Raw genomic sequence first — 9221 nt, 5'->3', positions numbered from 1 at the left:
AATACCTGTATATTGATAACATAAATTATGTCATGCTCTCAAAAGATGAAGAAACTGGATGCTTCGTTTTTTGTATATTGTTTAAATCATGTAATGGAACCCAATTTAAAATTAATTCTAAACACTAATAAATAGAAACCTTACTAAATTATAAGGACATCATGCGGGAATTATTTGATGGAATTTTCTAGAACTGTTAAACTGATCCTCTGTCAGCACGTTATTTCGAATACGATATGTCTATTTTTGGTTTTTGGGAATCCCAATATATCAAGATTATTGCATAAATATTTAGCTACATAATTAACAACAACAACAGCAACGACAACAACAACAACAACAATAATAATAATAATAATAATGATGGTGATGATGATGATGATGATGATGATGATGATGATGATGGGCGATTTTACTACTTTGATATTGAGCAGGGGTAATCACATGGACAGTAGACGAACTAAACAGCTTAGACAGAAAGACAAGGAAATTGCTGACTAGATATGTGATACTCCACCCAAAAAGTGGCACATACTGACTGTATGTACCAAGAAAAAGAGAGGAAGAGGACTGATTGGATGCGAATACAGCATTAGAGCAGAAGAGAACAACATAGCATGGTATGTAAAAAATTCCACAGAACCACTGTTATTGGAAGCAAGAAGGTTAGGCTTGTGTAGAATGGAAGGTTGCAAAGATAAAGCATTGTACAAGGACTTGAGAATGAATGAAACTGAAAATAGATGAATAAAGGAAAGAATGCATGAACAATTTCATTCGGATGTTGAAGATAAGACACACAAAGAAAAAAGATGGCTATGGATGACTAAAAGTGATTTAAAACCGGAAACGGGGGCTCTAATCTGTGCTGCCCAAGAGCAAGCATTAAGAACCAATTGTATCAAATACAGAATAGACAACACATCAGAAAAGGATAAGTGTAGAATTTGTGGACAAAATGGTGTAGTCAATGTACGCCATTAGCCCAGAAAGAATATAAGTGACGTCATGACAATATAGCAAGGATTGTCCATCGGACACTTTGCAACAAGCATGAACTTGACAGCAAAAAAGATTGTACAAGCATAAACGCCAAGGCATCATCGAAAATGATAATGCAAAGATCCTATCGGGTTTTATGATTCAGTGCCACCATGAGATCGAGAATAGGAAACCAGACATAGTCTTAATTGAGAGAGAAAGCAAACGATGCTGGATCATAGATATAGCATGCTCAACTGACAACAAGGTATGCGATAACAAAGAAAGAAACGTAATAGAGACCGAGCAGTATGGAATTTGATATACAGACTGATCATGAACTTCATGCTAGGCGACCAGATATTATCATTCTGGACAAGGGGAAAAAAGAGTGCATCATCAAAGATGTGGCTATATCTACGGACGTGAATGTAGGTGCCAATGAAGAGGAGGAAATAGGAAAATACTAAGATTTGGATGGGGAAATACAAAGACTGTGGAAGGTCTCTACAAACATAAACCCACTTGTCATAGGCGCGTTAAATGCTGTCAACAACAGACTTGACATTTCTCATATTAAGATTGGTGTAACTACGAGGTTTGCTTAAATTCAGAAAATCTGCTTTATGAGGGACAGCAAGAATTGCATAAAACATCCTCCATAACTAAGGGAATAGTTATTGAATCCGAATGTATAAAACATTCGCGCACATCATGAAAAATAGGGAAAAAAACCGACCGAGAAAAATTAGAGAAGAAATATAAAATACGGAAGAACGGGTTTGATGCAGAAATAGAGCAGTTAAAAGAGAGGATCATGGCAAAAAGCCAGAAGATCAGAAGATTTGTGAACAGAAATAAGCATTTCGAGGAGAAGAGATTGTTCAGAAATAATTACATATAATAATAATAATAATAATAATAATAATAATAATAATAATAATAATAATAATAATAATAATGATAATGATAATAATAATAATAATAATAATAATAATAATAATAATAATAATAATAATCTCGAAATACAACGATCTGGAAATAGAGATAACCCAAATTTGGAACCCAAAGACAGAAACAACTCCGATAATAATAGGTGTTTTGCTATGATAAAAAAATATGGAAACACATAACCATAACTCCAGGTCTTAGAAATATATTTTGTATACAGAAAAAAATCACTGTTAGGCACTGCACACGTGCTACATAAAGCGTTTTCAATTCCGTAAAAATAACAACACAAAAACAAGCCACAGCACATACCCAAGCTCGGTAATGCCGTGAAAACACGATAAAACCATGATTACGGAATACTACTACTACTACTACTACTACTACTACTACTACTAATAATAATAATAATAATAATAATAATAATAATAATAATAATAATAATAATAATAATAATCCTTTATACTATAGGCACGAGTACAGTTCTATGTTTAAGAGATAGGGAATTATGTACATTATTTACATTATTTACATTTGACCGATATTTGTCCTCGTCTTGCTTGATGTTAGCACAACGTTTCGGCTGATATACCCTCCAGTCTTCATCAGGTGTCTTGGGGAAATTTCGAACTTGGGTTCTCATTCCTAAGGTATTTTTCAATATTATTATTATTATTATTATTATTATTATTATTATTATTATTATTATTATCATTATTATTCATGTCACTGCCTGGAATCGAACTCGGAATCTTGGGGCTAGTAGCCCGCGCTCTTAACCACTACGTTATATGCCCGTAAATAATGTAAATAATGTATAGGCACAAGGCCTAATATTTGGAGGAGGGGATAGTCGATTATATCGACCCCAGTGTTTCACTGGTACTTAATTTTTCGACCCCCGAAAGGATGAAAGACTAAGTTGACCTCGCTGGAATTTGAACTCAGAACACAAGGACCAACGATATACCGCTAAGCATTTCGCCCGGAGTGCTAACGATTCTGCCAGCTCACCGTCTTACTACTTCTAATTCTACTACTACTACTACTAATAATAATAATAATAATAATAATAATAATAATAATAATAATAATAATAATAATAATAATAATAATAATAATAATAATAATAATGGGTATAAATCAAAGCTTATTATCAGAATGGATAGAACCGTATAGGATTTAGTTACCCTGTTGATGTAAATATTACTTGAAAGTAAGTGAAATGGAGAAATTTTGTTGGTAAGTTATACGCTTTGTATCAAATAACCATATGTATTCTCTCTCCTTTGCGCTAAAAATTAACTAAGATTCATACCACTGAAGTAAGTGATTTCGACGTAAAGCTATATAGATCTCTATTTGATATCAGCTCATTTAACACAATAGGTGTTGGAATCTATGTGAAGGATAATATTTTCTGTTGTTCCATTGTATTTTCTAAGAATTTATTTAATGTCAGATATAAATGGAATATTCTGGCAGTTTATCATCTTTTCAAATGTACATAAGCTAAAGCTTTGTTATTATTTTGAATTGGTCTAACAGAGCAATACTTTCGATGATGAATCTTGCTACGATGTGATGATTTATGGGTATGTAGCACTTCACTGATATTTTCAGACAGCTAATAAAGAAAAAGAGACACATTTCCCACAACAACTTGACACACGTAACCAACATTTATTATTGTATCATGGTGGCCTTAAAAGCATCTCTTTCTCGTTCGTTAAGAATAGACTTAGTATGTGTCACTTTATATTGTATAGTGAAGTTATAGTTTTCGAAACATTAAATGATATCGTGGATAGTTCTTTCAAGATAATCTAGCCTATTTTGCACGCTTACAGAAGAAATAAATGTTCTTCGTTTGCTGAGTTTTCTTCCATTCTTTCATAAGTTCCTCGTCGTAACCCCAGAATTTGTAAGTGAAGTAAAGGAACAGATAATGACCGTTGCCTATGCAGGCCTTCCAAGACGTTTGTAAGCTCACCAACACTAGTGAGTATACTGAGTTAGTTAGTTGGCACTCCGTCGCTTACGACGTCGAGGGTTCCAGTTGATCCGATCAACGGAACAGCCTCCACGTGAAATTAACGTGCAAGTGGCTGAGCACTCCACAGACTCGTGTACCCTTAACGTAGTTCTCGGGGATATTCAGCGTGACACAGTGTGACAAGGTTGACCCTTTGAATTACAGGCACAACAGAAACAGGAAGTAAGAGTGAGAGAAAGTTGTGGTGAAAGAGTGCAGCAGGGTTCGCCACCATCCCCTGCCGGAGCCTCGTGGAGCTTTAGGTGTTTTCGCTCAATAAACACTCTCAACGCCCGGTCTGGCGTTAAACAACAACTGAAACAAACTCCTACACCTTATTTATGACATTGCGAAAATATCCCATCGGTGTTTTCTGCAAGAAGAATATATACCAAAGTGCAAACCACTCAATGTTCACGTGTTACATCAATATATACCACCAACTGAAGTCATAAATATTAGGCTACAATTTAACGCGTTCTTGTGATTATGGTAACGCCCTACAACGTTTTTTTGTTCTCATTATCTACTATAGTTGTGCTGATAAACAACATGCAGTGATCATCTACGCTATAACGTTCCGTCATCAATATCGGTATGTTTTATGTTTTTATCGTTATGATTTATTTATTTGTTCTTGCATTACTCTCATAACCCCCCCCCCCTAGTTAGAGTACTAAATAAGATTGAAAATAGTATGGGGTGCGCTGCCAATGCCTACAAAGCTTTTATAAACAGTCTCCTTTAACTAAGTCATATATATATATATATATATATATATATATATATATTTATGCACATGTATATATAATTATGTATATATATATATGTGTGTGTGTGTGTGAGTGTGTGTGTGTGCGCGCGCGTATATATATAGAATATATATATATATATATATATATATATATATATATATATATATATATATATATATACATATATAATGTATTCATGCATGTACATGCATGTACATACATATATGTGTGCGTGTGTATACATTTAGAGACAGCGAGTCACAGAATATCTTCTGTGTGTGAGAAAAGAGAGAAGGAAAATAGTTTTTGTGTAGAAGATTCGGTCCCTCTGCGTAAAACGTTATCAAACAGTGGGCTCACTTACAGCTATCTGCTAATTGACAGCAAAGTTGAAATCTAAAAGAGAGAAGGATGAAAATGGAAGGCCGGGGTGGGATAGACAGGGGTAGAGAAGGGGTGGGGAGGATGCGTAGGGGCGTGTGTTGTGGGGAGTGTAGTGGTGTTGGGGGTGGGTGAAAGAAAGGAATGTTGACAACTAGTGAGAATGATTCCGTCAGAAATAAGACACAGAAGAAACGACAAAAAGTATTAAAAAAAAAAATGAACAAAAAGAAAAACAGATTAAAGCTAGCCTAAACTAAACTAAACCCAACTCAACTCAACTAAACTAAACCCTCATAACGCCCACGTCGTAACCATCTTCACCCCCAATTACACACCAACACACAAGTCCCTATACAATATACCCACACGCACTCACAAAGGCAAGCAAACAAACGCAACACATATAAGCACATCACATACACATACAAAAATACCCTCGCGTACACTCATACATACATACATACACTATTCATGCACTCACATACACACACACTGACAACCCACTTAACTTCATCTTCTCGGGGTGTTTGGCACATATCTGCTTTTAGGGTTTATTCTTGATTTGTTTGTTTGTTTTTTTGTTCAGTTGAGGTGGAGGGGTAGGGGTGTGCATTGTTTATCTTCTTATGGTTTTGCTTTCTTTGTGTGAATCGTTGAGTATTTATTTCTTTGTTGTTTTTTTTCTTATCGTTTTTATTTATATATTCGTTTGTTTGTTTATTTATTCCAGTTTTCGATGACTTGAAAATAACTGAAAACGGAAAGTTAAAATACAAACAAGCAAAACAAATAAATATTAAATGAAGACGTTTGTATAGTTAAGAAGCTCACTTCGAAAGTACTTGGTGTAGAGTTCAGTCCCGCTACGTGACACCTTGGGCAACACGGCACCTTGGGCAAGTATCTTTCACGTCAAGAGTCTACGATCTCACGATCGTGAGCGCAACAGCCTTACCACTAGGGTCTGCGATCTCACTTGGTACTTTATTTATCGTCCCTGAAAGGGAGGAAAGGCGAAGTCGACCTAAGCCACATTGTAATTGGTCGAAATACCTTTAAAACTTAGTTGGCGCGCTCACCAATCCATGGCATCTCAGCGACCTGCTGATTGGTCAAATTACAGTTCGTAAGATTCAGCTTGCTGGAGCCCATAGGAGAATATTTAAAGGATAAAGCCAATCATTTCGCTACAGTTGTCAATTGTGGAACACGACTGTCGTAACATAGTACTAGTTTATTTCTATATTGTAAAATTGTAAAATTGTAAAAATTACAAATTATAAAACGTGAAAATCAGACAGAGTTGGAATTTCATTGATTTATATATATACATATATACACTCAACGCACGCTCACATATATATTGCTATGTATATATACACATATATTGTTATATACACACAATGCACACACACACATATATATACATACATATTGTTGATGTTATAAAAGTTATATATGCGTATGTGTGCATCTGTATATGTATGTTGTGTTGTGTGTGTGTGTGTGTGTGTGTGTGTGCTTGTTTCTCTCTCAACGCTTGACAACCGATGCCGGAGTTTTTACGTCTTGATTCCGCCATAAGAAGCAGTGCACACAGAGCTATTTAAAATGATGACTCCGAAGAAGCTATCTGCTGTTGCACAAACACTTAGCTCTTAGTACACTATTTCCTATAACAGAAACAGTTGTATGCAAATGAAAATGATTACATGACTCCTGTTCACTTGTCTCTTGTTATATATAATACAATTAATATTTTATATTATATAATGTCCATCGTAGAATGGTGTTGTTCCTTGATTCGATTTTTGACTAAATTAACGATTAATATTTTCAATGTACAGCGATATTAGACATTATAAAAATCACTTTGGGACAGAGAACAAAAACAAAACCACGGCACACGAACTATTTAGTTATCGCTTTCATAAACATAAGCTCCAATAAAACAGAATTTTTCAAGTCATAATTGAAATAAATTGTGCTAATTTAATATTTAATACTATTTGATTGCTGTTTCAGCATTACAAGAAAATATATTTTACGAACATAATTTCTTTTCTAATCTTGTTTTACACAATATAATGTTACAGTGTGAAACTCATATGACTGCCATGGTGTTTAGCAGCGGTTATTAACTGAAAGATAAGGTTATGAGAAATTTTAATTGATTCCTTACTAAGAAATAATACTAGCTTTAGAAATAAGAGCGTGTAGGTTCTTACAATGGACGTAATAAGTTTCTGGCAAATATGACAAGATTTTTGTAGCGAGGTCGTATCGTATTTTGCTCTTGTTCAAACCCTAACACTTCATTCAGATTTCATTTGAACTATTCATTCAAAGTCTCAGGAAACCATGTAGGAAGCGGTGCTGAATAGTCCCTGGCTTTATGGGAACCGTGAAAGACTTGGTTGGAGGCCCGATCTTCCGAGTTCTTTTACAGTGTTTAGACATATGGAAGGAACGCTGCAATAAGTGTGGGGATCTGAGAGGGGAATATATTGTATAAAATCATAATTAACTGATACTCCTGTATTTTCTTTTAGCCAAAGCCAGAAATTTTCAGCATCCGCTTGTAGTTAAAGTGGTCTCTTCACAAAGTGGAAGTTTTGAGTTCGATCCCACAACGCACTTGTTGTTTTCTATTGTACACCGGTTGACAACTACCTTGTGATAGGTATCTGGTCTCAGAAAACTGAGCAGCATCCATTTGTATTAGATAATCTGTCCTAATACAGAGATATTATTGACGGCATCAAAAATAACATATATTATCTCTAATTAGTTGTTGTTGTTGGCACTCCGTCGCTTACGACGTCGAGGGTTCCAGTTGATCCGATCAACGGAACAGCCTGCTCGTGAAATTAGCGTGCAAGTGGCTGAGCACTCCACAGACACGTGTACCTTTAACGTAGTTCTCAGGGATATTCAGCGTGACACAGTGCGACAAGGCTGACCCTTTGAATTACAGGCACAACAGAAACAGGAAGTAAAAGTGAGAGAAAGTTGTGGTGAAAGGGTACAGCACGGTTCGCCACCATCCCCTGCCGAAGCCTCGTGGAGCTTTAGTGTTTTCGCTCAATAAACACTCATAACGCCTGGTCTGGGAATCGAAACCGCGATCCTATGACCGCGAGTCCGCTGCCCTAACCACTGGGCCATTGCGCCTCCACACTCGTTCATAATAATGCAAAGAAAAAAAAAGAACAAAACATTTCCCATGTGTAAAGAATCTGTCTATTACAAAAAGTGAATGAGTAAGAACATATAACGAGACTTCAAACAAATCACAAAAGTGACTTGACGTCGGCATCTCTTCAGTTACCGGACCACCGAAAAAAATGCTATGAATATATATATATATATATATATATATATATATATATATATATATATATATATATATATATATATATATATATATATATATATATATTATATATATATATATGAGCAAGACACTTTATTTCACGTTGCTCCAGTTCACTCTGCTGTAGAAATGAGTTACGACGTCACTGAGATCAAGCTATATCGGCCTTTGCCTCTCCCTTGGATAACATCAGTGCTGTGGAGAGGAGAGGCTGGTATGCATGGGTGACTACTGGCCTTCCACAAAACAGCATTGCCCCGAATTTTCTCTCGGAGGGGATTTTTTACGTGTAATACCATGTTCATTCGAAAGTAAAGGGCTCTACCTTCATATATATATATATATATATATATATATATATATATATATATATATATATATACATGTGTGTGTGTGTGTGTGTGTGTGAGTTTGTGTAAAGAGAGAGAGACAGATAGATAAACAGATAGACAGAAAGACAAACAGACAGACAGGTAGAGGTACGTGGGTAGGTAGATAGAGAAAACATGAGGATTTGTTTGGAACTCTGTGTGTGTGTGTGTGCGTGTGTGTGTGTGTGTGTGTGTGTGTGTGTGTGTGTGTGTGTGTGCGCGCCTGATTAAAAGCACGGATAATTTTATAAGTAGGAAAATAGCTGAGGGAGAATATCAGCCTGGCAGTCGGATAAATAAATCTGTCAATTAAAAAGAAATGAATCTTTAATTATGAGAGAAAAATCCACTCGAAAATAATCACAGAC

The 9221-nt window shown here is 35.5% G+C and overlaps 1 long non-coding RNA gene across 1 annotated transcript in view; it reads left to right on the top strand.

Moving 5' to 3' along the window:
• Positions 1–6338, top strand: part of LOC149135300 (uncharacterized) — an 8803-nt gene extending 2465 nt beyond the window's left edge. Inside the window, exons 3-4 of the long non-coding RNA XR_016242129.1 lie at positions 4503–4562; positions 5837–6338. This is a non-coding gene — a long non-coding RNA (uncharacterized LOC149135300). The remainder of the gene's footprint in view (positions 1–4502; positions 4563–5836) is intronic.
• Positions 6339–9221: the final 2883 nt, after the last annotated feature.

The sequence above is a fragment of the Octopus bimaculoides genome, chromosome 6, assembly GCF_046866305.1.
Source record: "Octopus bimaculoides isolate indiv1 chromosome 6, ASM4686630v1, whole genome shotgun sequence".
NCBI classification, from domain to species: domain Eukaryota; kingdom Metazoa; phylum Mollusca; class Cephalopoda; order Octopoda; family Octopodidae; genus Octopus; species Octopus bimaculoides.
This window is presented reverse-complemented; position numbering and strand designations above follow the sequence as displayed.